The sequence below is a fragment of the Eumetopias jubatus genome, unplaced genomic scaffold (genome assembly GCF_037043125.1).
Source record: "Eumetopias jubatus isolate StellerSeaLion01/CBP00866 unplaced genomic scaffold, mEumJub1_p1.0 scaffold_12, whole genome shotgun sequence".
Classification (NCBI taxonomy): Eukaryota; Metazoa; Chordata; class Mammalia; order Carnivora; family Otariidae; genus Eumetopias; species Eumetopias jubatus.
Window position 1 is genome coordinate 101,225,406 of NW_028274818.1, and position 27,648 is coordinate 101,253,053.

A 27,648-nucleotide genomic window follows, 5' to 3' on the forward strand; every position below is an offset into this window, starting at 1 on the left:
TTTAATATTCACTTATCAGTTTTTTTTTTTTAAGATTTTATTTATTTATTTGAGAGGGAGAGACAGAGCACGAGCAGGATGGAGCAGCAGAGAAGAGGGAAAAGCAGACTCCCCACCCAGCAGAGAGCCTGAGGAGGGACTTGATCCCAGGACCCTGAGATCATGACCTGAGCTGAAGGCAGATGCTTAACTGACTGAGCCACCCAGGCACCCCGGTAAGTTATATTTTTAAGACATATTACCTATTCCATCTAAAACTAATGATGTACTATAAGTTGGCTAATGGAATTTAAATTTAAAAAGACATATTACCATTCCATGTAAGATTTAAAATTTACTATCCTGAAATGGTTCATAGTACAACCTCTCCTGTATCTATAATATGGTCCTTTTTCCTTCCAATAGTTTTTATTTCTATTCTCTCTCTCTCTTTATATCTTTTGCTTTTAGAAGACCCAGTTTTGGGTTTGAGGCCCCTCTTTTGTTTGTTCTCAATTTTATTGGTTCTTTTATTCTTTCTTTGGGATTTTTCTGTTTTGTTTTCCCCCCGTCTAACTTTCTGAGTTGACTGCCCAGCTCACTGACTTTTGGTCTTTATTTCTAATATGTATTTAAGGTTATGAATTTTGCCTTACATATTCCTGTAGCCATATCCTCCCAGTTTTGTTAGATGGCGTCTTCATTTCTTCTTTGACTAGTAAATACTGAGAAGTGTATTTTCAAGTTTTTGTTTATTTTTTTAAATTTATTTATTCGAGAGAGAGTGAGAGCGAGAGAGATCAGAGGGAGAGGGAGAAGCAGACTCGCTGCTGAGCAGGGAGCCCGATGCGGGACTTGACCCCAGGACCCTGGGATCATGACCTGAACTGGAGGCAGCTGCCTAACCGACTGAGCCACCCAGGCGCCCCTATTTTCAAGTTTTGAATGCATGGGGATTTGCTTATGTTTTGTCTCACTGAGTTCTCTCTATATTGTAATGTAGCCAGAGAATATGATATGCATGATAGTAATTTTTTGGTATTTATTAAGACTTGTTTCTAACTTAGCATGTGGTCAGTTTCTGAAACTGGTCCATGTGTATTCTGTAATTATCACATATGGAGCTTTATGAGGGTAGTTTATTTCTATTTTGTTTTTTAGAGTTCTTATTTTTTTCAAATATTTATTTATTAGAGAGAGGGGGCAGAGATTGAGAGCCTGAGCAGGGGGAGGGGCAGAGGGAGAGTGAAAGGGAAAAGCAGACACCCTGCAGAGTACAGAGCCCACCGTCAGGCTCCATCCCAGGACACTGAGATCATGACCTGAGCTGAAGTCAGATGCTTAACTGACTGAGCCACCCAGGTGCCCCAAGATTTTTTGTTTCAGTAATCTTTACACTCAACATCGGGGTTAAACTCACGACCCTAAGATCAAGGATCCCACGCTCTTCTGACTGAGCCAGCCAGGTGCCCTATGAAGGTCGTTTAAATCTTTTTTGTCCATACTAGTTTTTGTCTGCTGGATCTAGCTCTCAACTGGTGGGGGAGGTATTTTAATGTCTTTCACTGTGATTGTGGATTTGTCAAATTTATTTTCGTAAGTCTGTAAATTTTTGCATTGTGTATTTGGAGACTATGGTTATGGGCATACACGTTTCAGTTCTTTTATCTTCTTGGCAACTGATCCTTTTAACATCATGTAGTGACCCTCTTTATTCCTACTAGTGTTTTGTTTTGTTCTGTTTTTGACTTAAGGTTTGCTAGACTATGTCCATACTAATGTGTGGGACACACCTGCACACCAGCTTTCTTTTGCCTTGCATGTTTTTCCCTCATTTCCTTACGTTTAGCCTTTCTGAATCTTTGTATTTTTAGGTGAGCTTCTTGCGAATAGCACATGGTTAAATATTATTAATAGCATACAATCATATAACCCTTTAATTGGCAGGTTAGTCCATTTGTATTTATTGTGATTACTGAGGTATTTGAATTATTTATGTCATTGTATTAAATTGGTCAATACCTTTTATTCCTTCCCCCAACCTTTCTTATAATAATTCTATTTAAAATATTTTAGAAATTGTCATTCAGTATCCAGCATGCATTTTTGATTCAACAAAGCCAAAAATTAATTGCACACAAGATAAGGGCCCTAGAACTTCTTTTTATTTTTTAAGTTACCTCAAACTCATGACCCCGAGATCAAGAGTCGCCCGCTCCTCTGACTGAGCCAGCCAGGAGGCACCCCTCTGCTGTCAGTCTTACTGATGTAGTTTTGGAATATTGGTGAGGTCCCAAGCCAATGGCCAAGAAAGAATTCTTGAGACATCTTTGGTGCAAAAAAGTGATTTTTTTTTTTTAAGATTTTATTTATTTGAGAGAGAGAATGAGATAGAGAGAGAGCATGAGAGGGGGGAGGGTCTGAGGGAGAAGCAGACTCCCTGCTGAGCAGGGAGTCCGATGCGGGACTCGATCCCGGGACTCCAGGATCATGACCGGAGCCGAAGGCCAGTCGCTTAACCAACTGAGCCACTCAGGTGCCCCAAAAAAGTGATTTTATTAAAGACCCGTGGGCAGGGGCGCCTGGGTGGCTCAGTCATTAAGCGTCTGCCTTCGGCTCAGGTCATGATCCCAGGGTCCTGGGATCGAGCCCCACATTGGGCTCCGTGCTCGGTGGGAAGCCTGCTTGCTTCTCCCTCTCCCACTCTCCCTGCTTGTGTTCCTTCTCTCGCTGTGTCTCTCTCTGTCAAATAAATAAATAAAATCTTAAAAAACAAAAAGTTAAAAAAAAAAATAAAGACCCGCGGGCAGAAAAAGCTGCCACCCTGGGGTTGTGAGTAATGGCTGATTATATACTTGGGAGTTGGGGGAGGTAAGGAAAAAGGGAGGTGCCCAAAAGGACTTTCATTTGCTAAAGAAGACTCTGAGGAAACGAACCATGAGAGACGATGGACTCTGAAAAACAAACTGAGGGTTCTAGAGGGGAGGGGGGTGGGGGGATGGGTTAGCCTGGTGATGGGTATTAAAGAGGGCACATTCTGCGTGGAGCAGTGGGTGTTATGCACAAACAATGAGTCATGGAACACTACATCAAAAACTAATGATGTAATGTATGGTGATTAACATAACAATAAAAATTATAAAAAAAAAAAAGACTCTGAGGACACTAGAGGCCTTGCTATTGTCAAGCTAAGGTTGTTTTTCCCTCTAACAAAGCATTAACATTAAGACAGCCTGGAGGGTCCCCTGGATGGCTCAGGTCATGATGTCTAAATCCTGGGATCCAGCTCCACCTTAACGGGGAGTCAGCTTCTCCCTCTCCCTCTCCCTCTCCCTTTGCCTCTCCCCCTGCTTGTGCTCTCTCTGTCTCTCTGTCTCTCTCTCTCTCTCTCTCTCAAATGAATTAAAAAAAGGCAGTCGGGAGTTTCCTGGAGGAATGTCACACATATCCCACCCAGGAGTTGGGGCTGGAGGGGCTGGGGGGCTGGAGGGTGGTTGTGGGGTGCCAGCTGTGATTTGTCCTCAGCTTGCCTTCTGCTCCCTCACCATTATGGTTAGATAATCAGCATTTTTTCCCCTCTGGTAGCTTTAAACTTTTTTTGTTGTTTGTTTTGCACATTCACTGTGATGGTTTCTAAATGAAGACTTACCATTTCTAAGTATGGGTCAGGTTTGTGCTTCTTGAATCTTTGAACTTGCGTCTTTTGACAGTTCTGAAAATATAGTCATCATTATGTCTTTAAATATGGCCCGTCTCCTGTTCTTTCTCCTTAGAGGATCCTCCTAGACCTGTGTTCACTTCTGTTATTCTCTCTTCAATGCCTTCTAACTTCCCCTTATTTTAGCTCTATGTGCGTTCTGGGCATAGAGAATCTGTTCCACAGACATGTGTCCCAGCTGGCTAGTTTTGATTTTAGCTATTTTAACCTGCTATATAACTCATTTCCTTTTTAAAAGTTTGTTTCAAGGCATCTGGGTGGCTCAGTCAGTTAAGCATCCGACTCTTTATTTTGACTCTTTTTTTTTTTTCCAAAGATTTTATTTATTTATTTGAGAGAGAGAGAATGAGAGACAGAGAGCACAAGAGGGAAGAGGGTCAGAGGGAGAAGCAGACTCCCCGCTGAGCAGGGAGCCCGATGCGGGGCTCGATCCTGGGACTCCAGGATCATGACCTGAGCCGAAGGCAGTCGCTTAACCAACTGAGCCACCCAGGCGCCCTTTATTTTGACTCTTGGTTTTGATCTCAGCATTGTGAGATCGAGCCCTATATCAGGCTCTGTGCTGAGCGTGGAGCCTGCTTAATATTCTCTCTCTCCTCTCCCTCTCCCCCTCCTCCCCGCTCGCTCTCTTACGCTCTCTCTCTCTCTCAAAAAAAAAAAAAAAGTTTGTTTCATGGAGTGCATGTTTCATTTTTAAAAGTTCTACTTGGTTCTTCCACACATCTGCCCCCCTATGATGTCTTATTCTTTGGAGTTCTGATTCCTAACATTTTTCCTTTAATCATTTGTTAAATCATTAAAAAAATTTTTTTTTAAATTTATCTACTTTAGGGTGAGAGGAGAGAGAGAGAGAGAGAGACACCAAGTGGGGCAAGGGGCAGAGGGAGAGAGAATCTGAAGGGACTCCCTGCTGAGCGTGGAGCCCGTTGTGGGTCTCGATCCCACCACCCTGAGATCATGACCTGAGCCGAAATCAAGAGTCAGATGTTTAACAGACTGAGCCACCCAGGCACCCCTTAAATCATTTTAAGTGAATTATAAGTACATCCGGAGAAGTATGCAAATTATAGGTGTACCCCTCACTAAATTTACAAAAGTGAACAAACCCTTGGAATCAATGCCAGGGTCAGGACTCAGAACATTGCAGAACCCACAGAAGCCACCCCAGTGCCCACTCCCAGTTTCTTCTTCCCTCTAAAGGCTCACACTTTTTATAGTCCTTTTTAGGCCTCATTTGATGTTGTCTTTCAGATCGTTGTGTGTGCAGGAGATCTTAGGCTTCTCATCTTCTGTTTGTTGTGTTCTCTGAGTTTCAATCCTAGGGCGTTGTCCCCCCAGGGATTTTGACATTTCTTAATGTGAGCTCATCCTTAGGGTGGCTGGTTCTTAATGATCCTTTCCTCCACTAGAATCTGTTGCGGCCTGGATAGAATGGAGTTATGGCTTCCGAGCTTTTCCCCTTTGCTTATGCCCCAGGAGAACCATCACACTGGGCTCAGTATTTATGTCAGTGTTTGGCCTGGGAGTTTCTGGACTGTCCCAGTCCGGTAAATTGACATCTCAAATCACGTGATGCTGGGTTGGGAGTTTTGGATTCTCAGGCTGAAACAGAAAAAGTGTGCTTGTTACCTCCCTATAGATTTTCTCACGGTCCCCAATTCACTTCTCAGAGATCTCAGGACCCCCTCTGGACGTGGGTGTGCCCCACGGCTGTCTTCTGTCCCCACCTGGGCTCTAAGCCCAACCCCTGCTGCTCACCCCTTCCTCAGCGCAGGGCAGAAGCAGGGTGAGCTTGTTAGCTGTCATCTGTGGGGGACAGGGCCCTCTTGTTTCTGGCATCTGGGGATTTCTCTTTCTTTTGTGCGAATGCAGCTGTGCATTTGAAATAATTTGTTTCACTGACCATTTGAAAGAATTTGTGATGAGAAAAATTTCAGGTCACTTTGGTGTGCAAAATCAGAAACACCTCAGGGGGTATTCACTGAGCTGTCCAGCACTTGAAAGGTAGTAATGTGGCTGTGGAGCTGATTTTTAATTTTCATTAATGGACACTGAAATATAAATAGTGACGGGTAGCTAGTGGCTCCCATATTGGGCAGCGCAGCCTTAGAAAGGAGAGAGTTGCTCCCCAAGGCCCCATGGGCTGGGCAGGCTGGGGTCAGACTAATCCCGGGGTGTGGACAGCCTGCATTCAGTCTTGGTCCACGTCTCTGACCATCCTGATGGAGCTCAAGTGGGAATCATGTGGGTTGGCCTAGATTCCGAAATTCTGTGGATTTGGACCTGCAAGTGCCTGATGAATGGGCCAGTCGGCCTGGAGGACGAGAGGCCTAGGTGGTGCCCCAGGGATCTGGATTAGGCCCCACCTGTTTATCTGTTGAGAGTGTGGCACAGAATTGAGGATTAGGAACACCTTGAGTGACAGTCAGGACCCCAGGGCCTCCTTTGCCCCTTAAAGCCTTGGCTTGCTTTCTTCATCCTCCGCCCCCCCCCCCATTCTGTTTACAGCCCTTTCTGACCCTCAGGCTTTCCCTGCAGGGCTCCTCCTCTGGCAGGGCTGCCCACCCGAGGAGCTCTAGCTCCCTGGGGAGCCTCGGTGACAGCCTTACACAGCGCAGGGTCCCCCAGACACATCGCACTTTTTCCTGCCTGGTTGTCTGGTTACCCATGCCCTTCCTCCTTCCGAGCTGTCCCTCTGTCACCCTCCCCCGCTTCTTGATGGGCGCATTTTCTTTCTTTCTTCCTTTCTTTTCTTCTTTCTTTTTCAAGATGTTATTTATTTATTTGAGAGAGAGCAAGCAAGACAGAGCAGGAGCAGGGGGAGAAGCAGAGGGAGAGAAGCAGACGCCCTGTGGAGCAGGGAGCCCAATGCAGGGCTCGATCCAAGGACCCTGGGATCATGACCTGAGCCGAAGGCAGCTGCTTAACTGACTGAGCCACGTAGGCGCCCCTCGTTCACTTTCAAAACCAATCTCAAATGTCACCTCCCCCAGAAAGCCCAATTTCTATACTCCCCAAACACTCCTGACATGTATACTTTTCTGACAGGTAAGTGTATGTATAGATGTGTACGTGTTCACGTATATATAAAGCGTTTATGAAAGCATACTTGGTGTGCACAACGGACAGGATTCAGACCTTATCCATGAGTAGACAGCGAGGTTTGTCTCCCTCACACCCTGGATTCCAGACCACCCAGTTCCCCTTTCCCAGGGCAACTGCTGTCCCTCACCACCAGGAACACCCTTGCTCAAGAAGAGCCTCAGGATTTCTTTTGACCTGCGGACAGTCAGCAAGTGCCTGGAGGGCAGGGCTGATCTTGTCCATTTTCTGCAGGCTCTCTGGGCACCGGAAGGCGTTGATGCTTGGGCAAACCACAGCCATCTGCAGACAAGGCTCCGGGGCAGTAAGCGGGAGAATAATGGAGCCTTAATGGGGGTCTGTGAGCCCCTGATAGAAGAGTGGACCAGAGCACTACTGTGAAACTCCCCCCCACGAGCTTCCCAAGGGCACAGGGTGGGAGCTGGAGCTTGGTCCTGGGCAGCACGGGCATCACAAACTGTAGCCCCGGCTCTTGCCACCGCCTTACACGAAAGTGACGTGGCTCAGTGCAGATGTTTCCGCCTGGGATGTTCCCACTTTCTCTGGCCTACCCTTGGAAATGCAACTCCCTTGCATTTGCATCAGGGAGACCCAGCAAGGCTCGAGGGGAGGGAGGTGGGAGAGGGGGAGGCCCGCAGAAACCCTCAGCTTGGAAATCAGGTGCCAACTTCTCCTTTCCAAGAATATTCTGACTGTCTGATCAAGGAAGATTTCGATTCAAGGGCAGCACATTTCTGGGCACCAGGCCAGGGAAGGACATGGATGCTCTCGCCGCGTCCCTACAAGAGCCGGATATAGAACCAAATGGAGAAAGCTGTGCAGGGAACACCGTCCACTCCTCGGCAAGTAGGGGTTGGACGATTACTTGAAAGATGGACGGTTGCCATATCCAGGGGCGCAGGGATGAATTTTGCTTTTGTTCCTCTTGGGACTGGCTCAGAGGTTTCCGAACGCACAGAAGAGCAAGCATAGGGGTGGTACACACAGCATGGGGCAGACTCCTGCAAAAGCTGCCCCACTCGGAGCACCGCTGAACTTGTTTTTTATCCTAAATTTGTTTTTCTAGCAAAGAGCCGACGCCAAAGGGAAGGGAGAGGTGGCAGGCTGTTGAGGGGTAGGGTCCTGAAAGGTATGGGATGATGGGTGGGGATCCATGCCAGGGGGAGACCCTCCGTATGCACTTCTGGCTTTTCTTTTTGGCCCCGGGATTCTGCTCTGACAGCTCAAGCCTCGGGAAGAAAGGGAAGGTCCACATTGTGGGGGGGTGAAGAGGATCAGAGAGCCAGAAAAAATGGGGAGAGCTAGAAGATCATCTGAAGCAGTGGTGACAAGTCACGAGGTTGGGATGGAACCCCTCCCTGGAGCTCTGGGCGGAGGCAGTGTCGCCGCCAATGAGGTTTATTGCTAATTGGAAGCCCTCCCCCGGAGACCTCAGCGGCACTTGGCGGGGGAGACACTGAGCTTCCTGAGTCTCCTGGCCCAGGTGCTGGATGGCTAGTTGTGTCGTAAAAGCTGGGGGAGCTTGGTGACCCTGGGGCCACAGGTGTCACTGTGCTTGGTTGGAAGTCACCGTGTGGTCTTACCTGACCAGCCCCATCCCCATCCCCAGTCTGTCCCCCACACTGAGTCCTTCTCTGGTGCCAGGCACTCCCAAGTCCTTGCTCACCTCTGTGCCTTTGCCTATTCTGTTCCCGCTTCCCAGAACGCCCCTCCCTCTGTGTCCCCGTTGCTCCCACAAACCCACCAGACAACCCCCTACCTCTTTTCTGCGCTCCCTGCACATGCTGCTTCCTCCGGGGAGCCCCTCACAGCATGGTCTGTTGGCATGTCTGCCTCCCCAACTGTGCTGTGGGTCATCCGGTCTGAGGGCCCCATGGGGTTCATTTCTAGCCCATTCATCCCCCCGAAGCACAGGCAAATGGCTGGGCCGCTCATGCTTGCTGAAGAAATGAATTTTTGAAAAGCTTGTAGCATTACTTCTGGATAAGTGAGGCGCGTGGCTTTTTAAAACTGAGCTGATGTGGAATTTGTACCCAGCTGGAAAAGTCGTTCTGAGAGGTGGGGAAGCAAATGCCACCCATCTTTAAGGTAATGTCAACAGACATCCACTGGCTCTGCTCTACCAGCATTACAGTTTCTCGTGCACACACCCATCTGCCCCCCGTCAGCGAGGAAAGAACATCCACGCCTGCACAGGCATGGTCCCCAGCTTCTTGGGGATGGCGATCGGTCCAGATGGCGCGCACATGACCCAGCAGGTCAATCAGTCGCCTTCCTCGCAATCGATGCCTGTTTGCAGGAGGCAAACCCTCCCTTGCTGCGGTTGCTCAGCTGGAACTGCTTGGTGAGCCACTGGATTTGATTTGTGCTTTGGTTCGTTTTTCTTAAGCCAGTTTGAGTTGGTTTCCATCGCCAAAATCCACAAAAGGCCACGTCAGGGCAAGTGCATGCTTCTGACTGGTCGGAGAAGCATATCGGGCCTGAGCAGTGCAGTTTTAGAGGTAGGGAAATAAAATGCCGCTCGTTCCCAGTGTGGGGAGAGGTCTGGAGACTGCGTCGTATATGTAAAATGAGGAAGACTTGGGGACTTTTAGCCAGGAGAAGGGAAGGCTCCCGTGGCTGCAGAGAGGCATGCCGAGAGGATTGGACTTGGGTAATAGCTGAAAGATATGAGAGGAGGGGCGACCGGACAGTGACCACAGCTGTCTGACAATGGAGGCACTGCCATATGAGGTAGTGAGAGCCCCGTCACTGGAGGTATTCCAGCAGAGACGGAAGATGGAATAGCGGGGAGCCTGCTTCTTCCTCTGTCTGCTGCTCCCCCTGCTTGTGCTCTCTCTCTCTCTCTGACAAATAAATAAAATCTTAAAAAAAAAAGAAAAGGATTGATGGGGGCCATGTTTCAGAGTTAACAGGGAATTAAAAACCCCAGCAGGCAAAGTAGCCCCAGAGCTTTGACTGGTTCCTTATGTGACCAACAAAACAAAACAACTATAAAATACTTTTCTGAAACGATTGGGGAAACTTAACTAGGGACTAGATATCAGATGATAATACTGGGAGTTACTGTTAGTTCTCTTGAGTCTGATAATGGACTTGTAGTTTTGTTTTGTTTTTTAAGATTTTATTTTATTTTTTAAAGTAATCTCTACACCCAACGTGGGTCTTGAACTCACGACCCCAAGATCAAGAGTTACATGCTCTACCGACTGAGCCAGCTAGGTGCCCTGGGGTTGTGGTTTTTTTTGTTGTTGTTGTTTTTGTTTCTGAAGATTTTATTTATTTATTTGACAGAGAGAGCACAAGCAGGGAGAGCGAGGGGCAGAAGGAGAGGGAGAAGCAGGCTTCCCGCAGAGCAGGAAGCCCAATGCGGGGCTCAATCCCAGGACCCTGGGCTCATGACCTGAGCCGAAGGCAGATGCTTAACTGACTGAGCCACCCAGGTGCCCCGGGATTGTGGTTTTGAAGAGGACGTAGTTTTGGGTCATGCATGTTGAAGTATTCAGTGTGTTCAAGAAGTGAAATATTACAATCTTTGGGAATTAATTTCGACTGGCTCAGCAAAACCAACCAACCAACCAACCAACCAACCAACCAAGCCTATACACACCCAGGTAAATGTCACCAATCATTGAATATAGATGGTGGGCCTAAGGGGCTCATAAACCCATTATTTCAACTTCTCTTAATATTTGAAATTTATCATGATACAAAGTTTGGGGGAAATCTCAACAACAGCCCATTGGCACAGCATTTTATCCTGTGTGTTAACTTTTGTGTACAGTCATTTGTAAGCTAAGCAGAACCAAAAGCCCAGGTGATAATCAGAATGGCCCTGGGACAGTAGGGTGGGCGTGGGATTTCCAGGATCCGGGAGGGTTTCAGAAGCACTGGGATGAGGCTGAGAGGGGGCCTGGGTGGAATGAGGAAGGGCCTTGAGTGCCAGGTTAAGGAGGCTGATTTTATCTGCAGGGTGGCTTAAGCAAGCCACCAAACCGCTGGGACAACCTGGGACAATGTTGGCATGTCAGTGGGAGCAGTGAGGGTGCTGGTGGGCAGGAGAAAGGAGCCTTAGTCTAAGTGCCTTGAGGGGCAAGGCAGCCTGGGGGGGGTCTGTGATCATCAGGGGAGATAGGAGTCCCCTCTGAAGGGAACAGCTGCTACTTGAGGACAGCGGATAGTCCCTCCAAGGGGGCAAAATGCATGTGGGTCCGGAGAACTTCTCAAGAGTATCCAGAATTCTTTCTTTGTATGAGAATCCTCTAGTTGATAGCGTAGGCGCATCTAAAAGTAGAAGCAAAACAAAACCCTGTTGGAAGCAGACAAAGCCCTGGTCAGGTTCTGGGGCCACCATCCCTGGGGGAGTGAGGAGGTGTGACAGTCCAAGGGGGGGTGCTGGGTCCGACCTCAGGTGACAGTGGGGAGGCCTGACTACAGAGGCACCCAGAGGTGGACTCCATCCAGGAGACCTGGTGACTAAGCAGATTCAGGAAGGGGAGGGCGGAGTCCAGGGCGACTCCCAAGTGTCCAGCGTGGGCCACTGCTGGGCGGGGAGGACACTCCAGAGGCAGAGTCACAGGAGGAGGGCAGGATGCTGGGGGAAGGGGAAGTTGGCGTCTGGGCTAGAGACCTGGAGAGCGAGCCTGAGGCCCCGGGGAGGGCTCCCGGAGGAGGAGCCCTCCAGGGAGAGTCTTAGAGTCAGGAAAGAGTCTGAGAGTCTGAGGACAGAATGGAGGAGGTGGGAGGGAGTGGAGAAAGCAAGCCAAGGCTTTAAGGGGCGAAAGAGGCCCTGGGGTCCTGACTGTCACTCAGGGTGTTCCTAATCCTTCTCAATTCTGTGCCACACCCTCAACAGATAAACAGGTGGGGCCTAATCCAGATCCCTGGGGCACCACCTAGGCCTCTCGTCCTCCAGGCCAACTGGCCCATTCATCAGGTACTTGCAGGTCCAAATCCACAGAATGGAATCTAGGCCAACCCACATGATTCCCACTTGAGCTCCATCAAGATGGTCAGAGACATGGACCAAGACTGAATGCAGGCTGTCCACACCCCGGGATTAGTCTGACCCCAGCCTGCCCAGCCCATGGGGCCTTGGGGAGCAACTCTTTCCTGTTTTAGAGGGAGGGAAAATGGCCTTTTATTGAGCAGTTACTATGTGCTGGGCTGTCAGGTGCTACCTGGTTTGATCGCATATCAGACCTGAACAATGGGCATTTTGCTGACCACAACGTGTCGGCCTACGTGTCGGACATTCATTCATTCAACATATATTTATCCAGTATCTCCTGTGGGCCATTAAACTGCATTGGGTGTTGGGGATACAAAAATCTAAGACACTAGGAATTGAATCAGGAATCAAGTTGTGTGTTGCTTTAAAATTACACAGAAATGATCCCCACCCCCACCCTAATCTGGCCCCAGCTCCACCCAGATTTTGGCATACTCCCTAGCAGGCTGTATCAGAATTTTGGCAGGACAAGAGGGGCTATGAAGCTTGTTCTCCTGCAAAACCTCCCCATATGTCTCTGATTTGGCAGGCTAAGATAACCAGAGAACTCTGCTAGTGAAATTCTTTGAAATGTTTCCATAAAATTTTTAAATTTATTTTAAATGCACAGCTGAGCTCCCATGACAGAGAAATCCCAGGAGTCTAGGAACAAAGAGGGGACTGAACACGGTAGATGATAGCCAATGAGTTGATAATGTTGGTAATTCCCTTAGATGTCAATGAAGGTCATTAGCCAGGAGTGACGGGAGATGAGACCCTGTACTAGGGTTGCGAGAAAAGTACAGGATACCACAGGATGCCCATTTGTGTGTGTGTGTATACAGACAGATATATGCATTACATGCAAACACACATATACGTAAATACATTTTTTTTGGCTAAATATGGCAGCCTGGACCCACCTAAAATGGAAATTGTAGGGGCTCTCGGGTGGTTCAGTTGGTTGAGCGTCTGACTCATGATCTCAGCTCAGGTCTTGATCTCAGGGTCATGAGATCGAGCCCCGTGTTGGGCTCCACGCCTAGCGAGCCCCCCCAAAATGGACATTGTACCCAAGAGCCCTGTTGAGTTGAGTCTTGAAAAGCCACTGTCAGTGAAAGGCCTAAGTAGAGACAGTGTGTCGGGGTGGGGGGTGACAAGCAAGCTTGTCCACCTCGGTGTGAGAATTCAAAACCCTTGACCTGATTTCACATGTGCGGGATTCCAGATCACTCCACAGGAATGGTTCAGTCTCTTGCAAGCCAAGAAATCAACAGAAATAAAGATACTCCTGAAGAAGAAAAAAAAAAAAGTAAGGATGGGGCGTGATGGGGGCCCTGAATGTGTGCCCCTAGACTGTAAGTGATTCTCCAAATAAAATGAAAAACAAACAAATGATGAGTTTATAGTCTAAAAATGTCAAAATAATATGAAATCAGAGAGGGAGACAAACCGTAAGAGACTCTTAGTTCTAGGAAACAAACTAAGGGTTGCTGGAGGGGAGGTGGGCGGGGTGATGGGGTAAGTGGGTGATGGGCATTAAGGAGGGCACTTGATGTGAGGAGCACTGGGTGTTATACGCAACTGATGAGTCACTGACCTCTACCTCTGAAACTAATAATACACTATATGTTAATTGATTTTAAATAAAAAAATTTAAAAAAAGTCAGCGCCTTGAGATAATTTCCCTCATGACTCAGAGGCACAACAATTAGGACAATCAGAGCCGCCCCCCCCCGGCCCCCATCTTGAGATTATACAACAACAAAATGAAAGGGAACATAAAGTTCAATATGTTGATTATGATTAAAGACATAAAATAAGAAATCCAAATCCTAAGAAAACAAACACCTTAAACCCCCCTGGATTTGACAACCAGAGTTTCTAAAAATGAAAAATGTAGGGGCGCCTGGGTGGCTCAGTCATTAAGCATCTGCCTTCAGCTCGGGTCGTGATCCCAGGGTCCTGGGATCGAGCCCCGCATCAGGCTCCTTGCTCGGCGGGAAGCCTGCTTCTCCCTCTCACACTCCCCCTGCTTGTGTTCCCTCTCTTGCTGTCTCTCTCTCTCTCTCTCTCTCTCAAATAAATAAATAAATAAACCTTTAAAAAATAATAAATAAAAATGAAAAATGTAGTCACTGAAACAAAGATCACAGTGACACCTTCAACACGTGGATTGAATAGCAGCCTGAACACCGTGGAAGAGAGGATGAGTGAACTGTGATAAGAAATTTCAAGGAGTACAGAGAGCTGAAATGATGAAAGAAATATGAAAAAGAAGTTAGGAGACACAGACAATAGGATCAGAATATTCAGCATCTAATAGAGTTTCCAGAAAGAGTATGATTCAGAGGACGAGGTAGAGGTAATATTTGAAGATAGAATGACTTAAGAGTTTTCTGGAATTGTTGAGTCCTGATTTCTCCAGAAGTGAGGAAACACTGTGAATCCTGAACATAATGAAAGATAGGTCCGTGTAGATTTCTGCAGTAGAAATATGCAGAAAAATGTTTAAAAAAAGATTTTCTCTCAGATCCTTTCTGAAAGAGTTGTTAACGATGCGTGAGGAAGAAGAACCTTGTGTTTAGCGTATTGTAAGAAGGAATGAGGGACAAGGAGGGCAAGTGACCCAGGCAAGACCTTGGTGAAGGTCTTGGCTCAAAAAAGCAATGGTAAAAACTGGCAAAGTTATCAAAAACAAACATTTCAGTACCCTGGAAGTTAACCAAAGGCAGACAGCAAATTGAAAGGCATTTATTCAACAAAAATTCGACAGCCTCATTAATAATGGTGGCGTCTCTGACATTTTATCTCCAGGTGGCTCCCGTTACCCACCCCCCACCCCCAAAGGCCAGGACATGGTGGCCATTGAAAACTGGCAGCCTTCCGGCCGCTGGAGGGGCTGACCTGATTTGGAGCTCTGCAAAAAAACCCATGGTGAGAGGCAGTGTTTGAAAATAATATCAATTAGTGGCAAACAAATGGAGGAAGGCCAATGTCATGGCCGCCTAAGGCTTCAATGCCGTTTGGGGCAAGCAAGTGACTCGCTGCAATTTTGAGGAGATCTGGGGCACAAGATAGCCATGGAGGAACTTGGGAAGCTCCAGCGTATAATCAAGAGTTGGACGCTCAACTGACTGAGCCACCCAGGCACCCCAAGACAGATCTCATTTAATCCTTCCCACAGAGGAGTTTCTAGCTCCCATTTGGGAAAAATGAGGCTCAGAGAGGTAAAGTAACTTGCTCTAGGTCACACAGGTAATACATGGCGGAGCTGATACACCAACTCTGGTGTGCATGACATGCAGAGAAACAGGAGAGTAGCCCAAACACAGGAGAAAAGCAGTAACTAGAAACTGTCAGAGGGGGCCCAGACGCTGGACTTAGTAGACAAGGACTTTCAATCAGCTATTACAAATATGTTCAAAGAACTAAAGGAACACGTGTTTATAAAGAATTAAAGGAAATACTCATCAAGTAGAGAATATCAGAAAAGAGATACTGATTTTGGTTTTTCAGAACTGTGAGAGAAAAAAATTTCTGTTGTTTTCAGCCACCCCAGTGTGTGGTCACTTGTTACGTTGTCAAATAATAGTTCATTTGTATGGGTATACCACCTGTTTATCTCTTCACCGGTTGACGGCATAGCTGGGTTATTTCCACTTTTTGGCTATTATGAATAATCGTGCCATGAACATTTGCATACAAGATTTTGTGTAGAGGGGCCCCTGGGTGACTCACTCGGTTAAGCATCTGCCTTTGGCTCAGGTCGGGATCTCGGGGTCTCGGGATCGAACCCTCATCAGGCTCCCTGCTCATCGGGGAGCCTGCTTCTCCCCCTCCCTCTGCCCCCTCATGTGCACTCTCTCTAGTTCACTCTCTCTCTCAAATAAAGTCTTAAAAAAAAAAAAGATTTTGTGTAGACATGTTTTCAGTTCATTCTGAGGAGCTGCCAGATTCTTTCCAAGGTAGCTGCATCATTTAGCATTCCAGCCATCAGTATATGAAGCGTTTGTCTTTACAACCTCACCAGTGCTTTTTATTGCCTGTCTTTTGAATTATAACCATTCTAGTGTGGGGATGAAGTGGTATTTCATTGCAATTTTTTTTTATTTAAGAAGCTTATTTTTTTCTTTAGTAATCATTACACCCAACGTGGGGCTCAAACTCACAACCCCAAGAGCAAGAGTCACATGCTCTTCTGACCGAGCCAACCAGGTGCCCCATGTGGTTTTTTTTTTTTTAATTCAATATCTACCTTTAACGATAAATGCCCAAAGATCTATTATTACATGTAATATTTGACTAGGTTAACACAGCAACAACAAAGTAATAAAAGGTATGCTATATTTCTCTTTATCCTGCTGCCTACTGCCACCATCTTGGCTTAAGTCACCACTGCGTTTCTCATGGATTATCGTAAAAGTCTCCTACTTGATTTCCCTGCCTGAAGTTTCACTCTTGGCCAGTTCCCAACACATTCTCCACTTAGTAGTCAGAGCGGTTTTAGTAACTGGCACATTTGCTTATGTCATCGCCCTGCTCAAAACCCTTCAGTTCAAGGGCTCCTCATTGCTCTCGGCACGCTCAGTTCCTTACTCGCCAAGTGTTTTAGGATGCAGACTTCTCTGTTGTCTCCTCTCTTCTGCCAGACAAAATGACCCCTGCTTCAGAGGATGAGTCCTGTTCTTTTGTATTTAGGTCTTTGCCACTCTCTATAGGACCACCTCCCCCTTTTATTTCATCTACACTCCTTTTAGGTTTCTTTTAGGTATTTCCACTGCTGAATCTGGGTTAGGGGTTCCTCCTTTATGTGCTGTGGTCCTCTGGGCTCATTCCACCAGAGCTGTTGACTATTTACCCATGTGTCTTTTTTTTTAAGATTTTATTTAGTTATTTTGAGAGAGAGAGAGTGTGAGCAGGGGGAGTGGCGGAGGGAGAAGGAGAGGGAGAGAGAATTTGAAGCAGACTTGGCGCTGAGCGCGGAGCCCCATATGCGAGGCTTAATCCCAGGACCTGGAGATCATGACCTGAGCCGAAACCAAGAGTTAGATGCTTAACCGACTGAGCCACCCAAGTGCCCTGCCCCCCCATCTGTCCTTTTCAGTGGGAGATGGAAATCCACTTTAAAGAGAGGGACTGCTTCTAGTTCACTGTCTTGTTCTTGAACGGCATTTTAAATCTTCCTAAAATGATAACACTCACAACAGCTTTACGGATGACTTCTGCTAAACATTTGAGGAATTACACAAAAGTGTAATACATACGCTTTCAGAAAATAGAGAAAAAGGAAAAGGAACAGTATGCATGGATTCTATGAGGTTAGTATAACTCAATGCAAAACAAAGCCAGGACCACAGGAGAAAGGCAGAGGACCATCTTCTTCCGAATTATGGGTGTAGGTATCATAAAAAACATCTCCACCAACAGAATCCAACTGCATGCATAAAAATGAATATGTTAGGGGCTCCTGGGTGGCTCAGTGGGTTAAGTGTCTGCCTTCGGCTCAGGTCATGATCTCAGGGTCCTGGGATCGAGCCCTGCTTCAGGCTCCCTGCTCAGCGGGAGGCCTGCTTCTCCATCTCCCTCTGCCTCTCGCCCTGCTTGTGCTCTCTTGCTCTCTGTCAAATAAATAGATAAATAAATAAATAAAATCTTTAAAAAATATTTTAAAAAGTGAATCCGTTAGAGCAAAACTGGGCTTGTTCCAAGAATGCAGGGTTTGTTTTGTTTTTTTTCAGAGAACGCAAGGTTTTAACATTGAAAAAATATCAATCTAATTCATCACATCATCAGTTTTTTAATTTTTTAAACGAATTGTCAACTTTCTCTTTCCTAATTTTTTTTAAAGATTTTATTTATTTATTTATTTGAGAGAGAGAGACAGATAGTGACAAAGAGCACGAGCAGGGAGGAGAGGGAGAAGCAGGCTTCCTGCGGAGCAGGGAGCCCGATGCGGGGCTCGATGCGGGGCTCGATCCCAGGACCCCGGGACCACCCGAGCCGAAGGCAGATGCCCATCCAACTGAGCCACCCAGGCGCCCCTCACATCATCAGTTTAAAGAAGAAACACCAGGGACCCCTGGCTGGCTCAATGGGTAGAGCAAGTGACTCTTGATCTCTGGCTTGTGAGTTCGAGCCCCACGTTGGGTGTGGAGATTGTTTAAAAATAAAATTAAAAAATAAACCTTTAAAAAAGAAACAGCATACCTGAGCACCTCAATAGATGAAACAAGAAATGTTCCATACTTTTCAAGATCTATCCATGCTATGAGCTCCTAGCAAATAATAAATAGAAGGAAACTGCTTTAACCTGATAGAGTATCTACTGAAAAACTTTAATAAATATAATTTTCTTTTTTTTTAAAGATTTTACTTATTTATTAGAATGAGAGAGAGAGTACATGAGGGGGGGAAGGTCAGAGGGAGAAGCAGAGCCCCGGCCGAGCAGGGAGCCCGATGCGGGACTCGATCCTGGGACTCCAGGATCATGACCTGAGCCGAAGGCAGTCGCTTAACCAACTGAGCCACCCAGGCGCCCCAATAAATATAATTTTCAAAAGAGAAATATTGAAAGCGCCCCTTTAAAATTAGGAACAAGAAAAGCATGCTTGCCATTGCCACTTCAGTTGAACATTCTCTAGGCAGTACAGAAAAGCAAGAAAAATAAGCCAATGATATTTGAATTGGAATAGATTATGTTGGTTCAAAAAAAACCACAACAAACTACATATGTGATCATCTACATTGAGGGTTCCCCTATTTATGGAAGACTTACCAATATTTGAAAAAATTTGTTATTGGCATGTTTGAGCTTCTTAAAGTAGAATTTTAAAGCCTTTCATGAGTGGTTTGGGGCCAACGTTGGCAGGAAACGGAGCATATTTTATATATACATAATTGCTCTGCTGTGTTAACTCAGCAGCTAACAAGGTGGAATGCAGTCTAAAAGAAGGAAATTACATAAATTTAAAAACCAACCTAATTTGTATAAAACAACTGGCTCTGTGATCAAACTGATGAAAGGACAGTAATTGGATTTCATGCTTAAATGGTTATTTTTGTAGTCAAAATGATCATTGAAGTGATATGTGATTCCAACAATTGCAACATAGTTTTATTGGATTACAAAGGACTGAAAAAAAAAGTATTGTATGGATTTGCCAAAATTTTGTAATTTGGAGAAGAAATTGCCTTTAGATTTGTATTTCCAGAGTCTCTCCGATTTAGAATGCTATATTAGAGGCTGATTATGTTCACTGAAAACCATTACTTACATTTTTTTTTTAAGATTTCATTTATTTATTTGACAGAGAGAGACACAGCGAGAGAGGGAACACAAGCAGGGGGAGTGGGAGAGGGAGAAGCAGGCTTCCCACTGAGCACAGACCCTGATGTGGAGCTCGATCCCAGGACCCTGGGATCATGACCTGAGCCGAAGGTAGACGCCTAACAACTGAGCCACCCAGGCGCCCCACCATTACTTACATTTTGCAGCACTCTAAGCTCCAACAGAGGAACAGTTGTGCCCATCTTTTAGCATTTTAGATTTGCCTAACTTACAAAATTGCCATGTGTCAAAAATCACACTTCCGTAATTGCTAAAGCATGATATGTCAGATTATTTGAATGCAGTTGCGCTTTGAAGTGATTGTGGCCACAAAGCCTTCGTTTTAAAAGGAGGCTTGTGCATTCTTTGACTTCTAAATCAATTCCAGCATAAATCCCAGGTCCTTAATGCTTTTAATAATACGGTGCCACAGCCGGGAAAGACCAGTTGACTTAAAGTAACCACTAAATGCCCTGCCATGGTTTTTATTTATGGGAAATCCTTATTTCTGATTACCAAAGGCCAGGTGCCATCTGGAAAACAACACAGTACGTGAATTTTGTTTCATAGTTCAGTGCATGTAATTAACCACTAAATAGCATTTCTGATACTGGCAATTGTGTGCTCAGTACCCTGCTGAAAGGCTATTAACTTTTGCCTTTATATTATAACGTGCTTCATGTAAGCGACCAACTTGTCGGGTTTCCTATGAAAGAGGAAGTTAATATGTATGTGAACCATAGAAATAGTATACTAAACTGTTTGAAAATTAGTGAGTTTTTTTTCCATTTAAAAGATTGTCTACAGGGGCACCTGGGTGGCTCAGTCTGACTTTGGCTCAGGTCATGATCTCAGGGTCCTAGGATCAAGCCCCACGTTGGGCTCCGCACTCAGTGGGAGTCTGCTTCTCCTTCTCCCTCTGCCCCTTCCCCCACTTGTGCTCGCTCTCTCTCAAATAAATAAAAAAAATTTAAAAAAGATTTTTTATTTATTATTTGACAGTGAGAGAGGGAACACAAGCAGGGGGAGTGGGAGAGGGAGAAGCAGGCTTCCCGCTGAGCAGGGAGCCCGATGCCGGGCTCCATCCCAGGACCCTGAGATCATGACCCGAGCCAAAGGCAGACACTTAACCCACTGAGCCACCCAGGCGTCCGATCAGTTCAGTTCTTTTATCTGCCTTGACTCTGCCCTTGCGTGCATGGTGTAGGGATCCGTCAGAGATTTGGGCAAACTTATACCAGAATCTGGGACTTCCCTGGATCTCTTTTTTTCACGATGCTCCTTTACTTTCCACCAGCTGTGTTTGTCCCAAATATTGTCTTCAGGTTCTTCAAGCCAGAAAGATTAATTTTAGATTGGATAGAGCACTTACTATATGACACTGTCTTGACCTCAGACTAAAAGCTGTAAATATGGGAGACACATTGTACCAGTCTTCTCTTAAATTTTTTAACTCCTCTTCAGAACCTGCTTTTATTCACCCTTCAGTGCCTTTGTGCTATTTACAAATATTGGTCTAGAGTTTTCAGTTGTTACCTGTGGGAATGTCAGGTTTGTTAAGTGCTTTCTTGGCTATCCTGGAAGTGAACCAAATTTTCCAGCTTCGATGAAAAACATTAATCCATTGATTTAAAAACCTTCATGAAGCCCAAACTGGATAAATATACAGAAAATCACACCTAAGCAAACCAGAGTTAAGCTGCTGAAAACCAAAGGTAAAGAGAAAATCTGAAAAACAGACAAAGGAAAAAGAACATGCAAGAGAACAATAAGAATAATGGCTAACACCTAATTAGAAATAGTGGAAGCCAGAAGACAATAGGAAGACGTGTGTAAAGGCTGAAAATACAACCTGTCAGCCTAGAATTCTATGCCCAGTGAAATAGTTTTCAAAAATGAAGGTAAGGAGCACCTGGGTGACTCAGTCGGTTAAGTGTCTGACTCTTGATTTTGGCTCAGGTCATAATCTCAGGGTCATGAGATCAGCCCCGAGTTGGGCTCCACACTGGGTGTTGAACCTGCTTAAAATTCTCGCTCCCTTTCCCTCACCCTTTGCTCATGTGCATGCTTTCTCTCTCTAAAAAAAAAAAAAATGAGGTAAAATAAAGACTTTTACAGTGAAAGTAGAGGAAATTTGTCTCTAGCAGATATGCATTATGAAATTGTAATATGCTGTTTATCAGAGGGGAAATGATACCAGATGGAAACTCAGATCCTTTTTTTTTTTTTTTTTTTTTAAAGATTTTATTTATTTATTTGAGAGAGAGAGAGCACGAGAGGGGGGAGGGTCAGAGGGAGAAGCAGACTCCCCGCCGAGCAGGAAGCCCGATGTGGGACTCGATCCCGGGACTCCAGGATCATGACCTGAGCCGAAGGCAGCCGCCCAACCAACTGAGCCACCCAGGCGCCCAACTCAGATCCTTTTTTAATTTCATTTTATTTTATTTTATTTTATTTTATTTTGTTTATTTTATTTATTTTATTATTTATTTTATTTATTTGACAGAGAAAGAGACAGTGAGAGAGGGAACACAAGCAGGGGGAGTGGGAGAGGGAGAAGCAGGCTTCCCGCTGAGCAGGGAGCCTGATGTGGGGCTCGATCCCAGGACCCTGGGATCATGACCCGAGCTGAAGGCAGACACTTAATGACTGAGCCACCCAGGTGCCCCTGAGCATCTGACTCTTGATTTTGACTCAGGTCATGATCTCGGGGTCGTGGGATCGAGCCCTGCATCGGCTCCATGCTGAGCGTGGAGCCTGCTTGGGATTCTCTCTCTCCCTCTGCCCCTCCCCCTGCTCATGTGCAGGTGTTCTCTCTTTAAAAGTAAAAAAGTATTTAAAAGACAACAACATACAGAGAGGGAGAACTAAAAAGCCAAAGAAGGAAATAAAATGCAGTTGTAAAAAAAAAGCCAAAGAACTTAATTAATCCAAAAAAGGCAGAAAAAGAATACAGGAATGAAGATCAGATGGACAAACAGAAAATAAAAGCAATAACTATCACATTAATAAAGATATCAAATGTAAGTGGATAAAATGTTACTAAAGGCAGAGTTTGAAAAGTTGGGTAACAAAAGAAGAGCAGATCATATGCTGTTTGCAAGAGATGCAGTTTAAATGTAAAGACACAGGTTGAAAGTAAAAGCACACAGAAAGATACACCATGTAACCACCAATCCCAAGAAAGGTGGAAATGGCTACATTAATATTAGAGATAAAGGACATTTCATGATGATAAAAAGGTCGATTCATTAAGAAGACACAGCTATCCTAAATCTGTAGGCACCCACTAACAGAGCTTCAAAATATAAGAAGCAGGGAAAGGGTAACTTTTCAATAAATGGATTAAGGACTCGAACCCAGAATATCTAAAGAACTCTTACAACTCAATAATACGAAGAACAAAACCAACAGGAAATGGCAAACTTTTGAATAGTTACTTGGCCAAATGAAATATGTAGGTGGCAAATAAGCAAAGAAGATGATGCTTAAAATAATTGGTCACTGGAGCAATGCATATTAAATTCACAGTGAGGGGCGCCTGGGTGGCTCAGTTGCTGGGCGTCTGCCTTCAGCTCAGGTCAAGATCTCAGGGTCCTGGGATCAAGCCCCGCATTGGGCTCCCTGCTCCGCAGGAAGCCTGCTTCTCCCTCTCCCGCTCCCCCTGTTTGTGTTCCCTCTCTCACTGTCTCTCTCTGTCAAAAAAGAAAATAAAATCTTTAAAAAATAAATAAATTCACAATGAGATGCCAATGGCTAAAATTAGAAAGACGGATGATACCTACTGCCATTGACGATGTAGAGAAACAAGAACTCTGACATTGCTGGTGGAAGTAAACAAGGCTACAGCCATTTTGGCAGTTTCTTATAAAGTGAAGCATACACTTAACCACAGGACCCAGCAATTCAACTCCTGGGTATTTATTCAATAGAAATGAAAACATATGTCCTTACAATGATTCGTGTATGAATTTGTAATAGCCAAAGCCCAGGAACAACCACCATGTCCACTAACAGAAGAATGCCGAAACAAATAGTAGTATATTCAATCAATGGGATACAAATAAGCAATGCAAAGAATAAAATACAACTGGACTCAACAGCATGGGTACACCTGGAAAGAATTAGGTTGAACAAAAGAGGCCAGACATAAAAGAGTACATGCTGTATGCTTTCATTTATTTGAAGTTCAAGAACTGGCAAATGTGTTCTAGGGTGAGAAAAATCATAAGTGGTTGCCTCTGGGGTGGTAATGGTGGGGCTTGATAGGAAAAGCCCCAAGGGAAATTTCTGGAGCTATGGAAATGTTCTCTATCTTGATTGACATGGTGGCTACAGGGGTGTATACATTTATTATACATGTCTTCTTCAAATTGGGCACTTAAGATTTGTGCATGTCACTGTGTGTAAATTTTACCTAAGAATTATCTTGGCAGTTTGTTCTCCATATTTTACATTTTAGGCTTATTAGGTCTTTTTTTCCCCAGTGCTAATTAATGGAATTTTAAGGAGTAGGCTTGAAGATGCTGCTAATCAAGAAAATCTGGGGGCACCTGGGTGGCTCAGTTGGTTAAGCGTCCAACTCTTGATTTCAGCTCAGGTCATGATATCGGGGTCCTGGGATCGAGCCCTGCCTTGGGCTCCATGGTCAGCAGGGAGTCTGCTTGAGGATTTCTCTCCCTCTCCCTCTGCCCCTCCCCGTGCTCCCTTTCTCTCTCAAATAAATAAATAAATCTTAGAACAAAATCTTAGGTATAAGACATGTGCTGTTGTCCTTCAGCTGCACAAATGCAGACACGGAGTGTTAAAAAGTGGTTTCTGATAAAGTAGTAGATTGAGAGCATTCACAAAAGTATCATTTCTGCACTCCTGCCTGACATGAGAGTCCGCAAATGTATAATCCTCTTCTAGAAGTGCAGTTTGTTCGAATGAGTCTTTTAAGACATGCAGACCTCAGGGTGTTTTGCTATATTCTGTGAACTCTAACCAGTAATCCCCAAAAGTCGGCATTCTAGTTATTTAATAACTTGTTGCCCTTGTAATGATGGTTAATTTGATGTGTGTACTTTGGATGTATATAAAAATACAAAAGGTTCTTTTTGTTAAGTCAGGACAGGATCATAGACACTTTTTTTCCTTTCCCCACCTGCAAAAAATTAATAAAACTCCAAATCTATTGGATTTCTTTTTTTATTTTTTTTTATTTTTTTTATTTTTTTATTTTTTAAAGATTTTATTTATTTATTTGAGAGAGAGAGAGAACGAGAGATAGAAAGCACGAGAAGGAAGAGGGTCAGAGGGAGAAGCAGACTCCCTGCTGAGCAGGAAGCCCGATGTGGGACTCGATCCCGGGACTCCAGGATCATGACCTGAGCCGAAGGCAGTCGCCTAACCAACTGAGCCACCCAGGCGCCCAGATTTCTTTTTTTTTTAAAGATTTTATTTATTTATTTGAGAGAGAGAGAATGAGAGATAGAGAGCACAAGAGGGAAGAGGGTCAGAGGGAGAAGCAGACTCCCTGCTGAGCAGGGAGCCCGATGTGGGACTCAATCCATGGACTCCAGGACCATGACCTGAGCCGAAGGCAGTCACTTAACCAACTGAGCCACCCAGGTGCCCAATCTATTGGATTTCTTATTCGAACAGAGGGTTGTTAAGTCTTAGTCTTATTGAAATTTACAGTGCTAAGAAGTGGAAGTAGAAAGGGGCTGATGGACTTGTTTGATGGAGTGGTCGAGAGGTTAGCGTAGACAGACAGTGAACGTTGAATCATGTAATTACTGAATGAATAATTCAGCCCTTCATCCTGAAGGTAGGATGGCAGCTGGGAGTCCTAGATCTTGCTCAAGTTCAATTACACATTATTTTATTCATTAATTTATCCAGCAAATATTTCAACTCCACTCCGGTACCAAGTACTGTAGCAATCAGGGACCAGTCAGGATAAGGGAAACCAAAACTTATAATTTACCAGGGCTAAGAGCTCTAAGTGGTGTTCAGAACCCTAAGGAAAGGAAGCCCTCGACCGGGGCCCAGACTACAGAGGAGGGGGTGTGTCCTGCAGCTGGTGCTCGGACTACTAAAGAGAGAGCTGTGGGCAGCTTGGGCTGTGCATCCTGCAAGCGGCTGGGGGCAGAAGCCAAGTGGTTGCTGCTATTGGAGAAATACAGACAACCCCTGGAAAACTGGAAGGAAGTCCCTTCTCCTCTTTGTCCATTTTGCAAGGTCCCTTTAGCGCCTCCCATTGTCAGAAGTTAGAAGGAAACTAGCAGGAAAGAGAAATGGACCTTCAAAGTGGGATTGTGAAATTGATTTGGTTAGATTTTCGACCTTGAACACAGAGCATCTTGCCAATTTAAATGGGATTCTGGTATCTGCTGGCATAAAGAGACCATAAAGAGCCCGGATAATCTACCCAATGGTTTAGATAACCTAGTTCGATAACCCAATGTAGTGTGGAAACAAATGGCTAAGGAAAACCGTTCGGAAAGAAAAGGATTAGCTTGGGGCTTTAAATTCTCAGCTCAAGTCATGGTCAAAGAACCAGACAGGTTTTTTGGTGGCTCTATCAGTTGTCTATTGCTGTGTATCAAATGACTCTAGAATTTTGTGGCCGAACATAGTAATTAAACGTTTCTGTCTCACAGTTTCTTCCGGCCTAGAATTCAGAAGTGGCTTATCCGGACAGTTCTGGCTCTGGGTCTCTCCTAAGGTTGCAGTCACAAGGCTGGCTGGGTTCACAATCTGCTGCGGGCCTCACTAGGCTGGAGGATCCATTCAAAGGTACTACGTCATACGGCTGGAAAGTGGGTGCGATGTTGATTTTTCCCCTTAGTTCTAGTTTTCGCTTCATGTATTTCAAAGCAAGGTCTTTAGATGCATACACATTTTATTTGAAGCGTGGGGGGACAGAGGGGAGAGAGAGAAGCCCGAAGCAGAGTCTGTGCTCAGCACGGAGCTTGATGTGGAGGCGCAGAACTCGATGCCTGTCTTGGGGTGCGCAGCTGGTTGTGGGGCTTGATCTCACGACCCTGAGATCACAACTTGAGCCAAAACCAAGAGTCGGTCACTTAACCTACTGTGCCAACCCAGGCACCCATAGGTGCACACACATTTTAGATAGTTATGCCCTCTTGGTTAGTTGGCTCTTTTATTATTAAATTGCTCTTTATCCTTAATCATTGTCACAGTTCTTTTTTTTTTTCATTTTCACAGTTCTTTAGACTACTTTGATATCAATCGAAGTGAATCAAATCTAAATATAGCCAAGCCGGCTTAAAAAAATTAGTTTGTGTGGTATGTCTTTTTCCATCCTTTTACTTTTAACGTACTCTATCATTAAATTTCAAGTTTGTTTCTTATAAACAGCATATAAGGGGCGCCTGGGTGGCTCAGTCGTTAAGCCTCTGCCTTCGGCTCAGGTCATGATCCCGGGGTCCTGGGATCGAGCCCCGCATCGGGCTCCCTGCTCCGCGGGAAGCCTGCTTCTCCCTCTCCCGCTCCCCCTGCTTGTGTTCCTTCTCTCGCTGTCTCCCTCTGTCAAATAAATAAATAAAATCTTTAAAAAATAAAAAAATAAACAGCATATAAATTTTTTTTTAAAATCCAATTTGACAGTCTCTTTTTTGGTAGGAACACTTTATATATTATAGAATTCTTTGTCACACTGTTTGCAAATATTTTCTATATGTTGCAAATATTTTCTTCTGGCTTCCATCTGCTCTGGTTAGATTTTTAAAAACTATTATTTAAAAACTTTAGAGTAAAATTGACTTCTTTTTTGCTTACAGCTCAATGCGTCGTTGTTGTTTAAAGTAAACTCTACCCCCAATGTGGGGCTCAAACTCACGATCCTGAGATTAAGAATCACATGCTCTACCGACTGAGCCAGCCAGGCTCCCCCAGCTCTATGTGTTTTTAACACATTTAGATTCATATAACCACCACCACAATAGGATACAAAACAGTTCAGTCATCCTCAAAAAACTTCCTCTTGCTGCCCCTTGTAGTCAGATCCTTGCTTCACCTTCATCCCTGGCCCCTATTGATTTCCATCCCTATTGTCTTTAGAAAGTTGTATAAAGGGAAGTCATACTGTATGTAATCTTTTGAGACTGGCTTCTTTCAGTCAGCACAGTTCTTTTGAGATTTATCCATGTTACTGCATGTACCAATTACAGTCTTCGTTTTCTTGTTAAAAGGAAGTTGGGTTGTTACCAGATTTTGGCAATTATGAATAGAGCTTTTAGAAACATCCATGTACTTACAGGGAGTGTGTGAACACAACTTTTAATTTCTCTAGGGTAAATACCTAGCAGTGGGATTGCAGCGTGGCATGGGAAGTATATGGTAAGTGTATGTTTAACTTTGTGGGAAGAGGGGTGCCTGGGTGGCTCAGTCGTTAAGCGTCTGCCTTCAGCTCAGGTCATGATCCCAGGGTCCTGGGATCGAGCCCCACATCGGGCTCCCCGCTCCGCGGGAAGCCTGCTTCTCCCTCTCCCACTCCCCCTGCTTGTGTTCCTGCTCTTG

General features: G+C 45.1%; 1 long non-coding RNA gene across 1 annotated transcript; it reads left to right on the forward strand.

Moving 5' to 3' along the window:
• LOC148162871 (uncharacterized) lies at positions 1-27,469 on the forward strand. The gene is made up of 3 exons (XR_015766513.1): positions 1-215; positions 25,767-25,902; positions 27,422-27,469. It is a non-coding gene; the product is annotated as an uncharacterized LOC148162871 (long non-coding RNA).
• Positions 27,470-27,648: the final 179 nt, after the last annotated feature.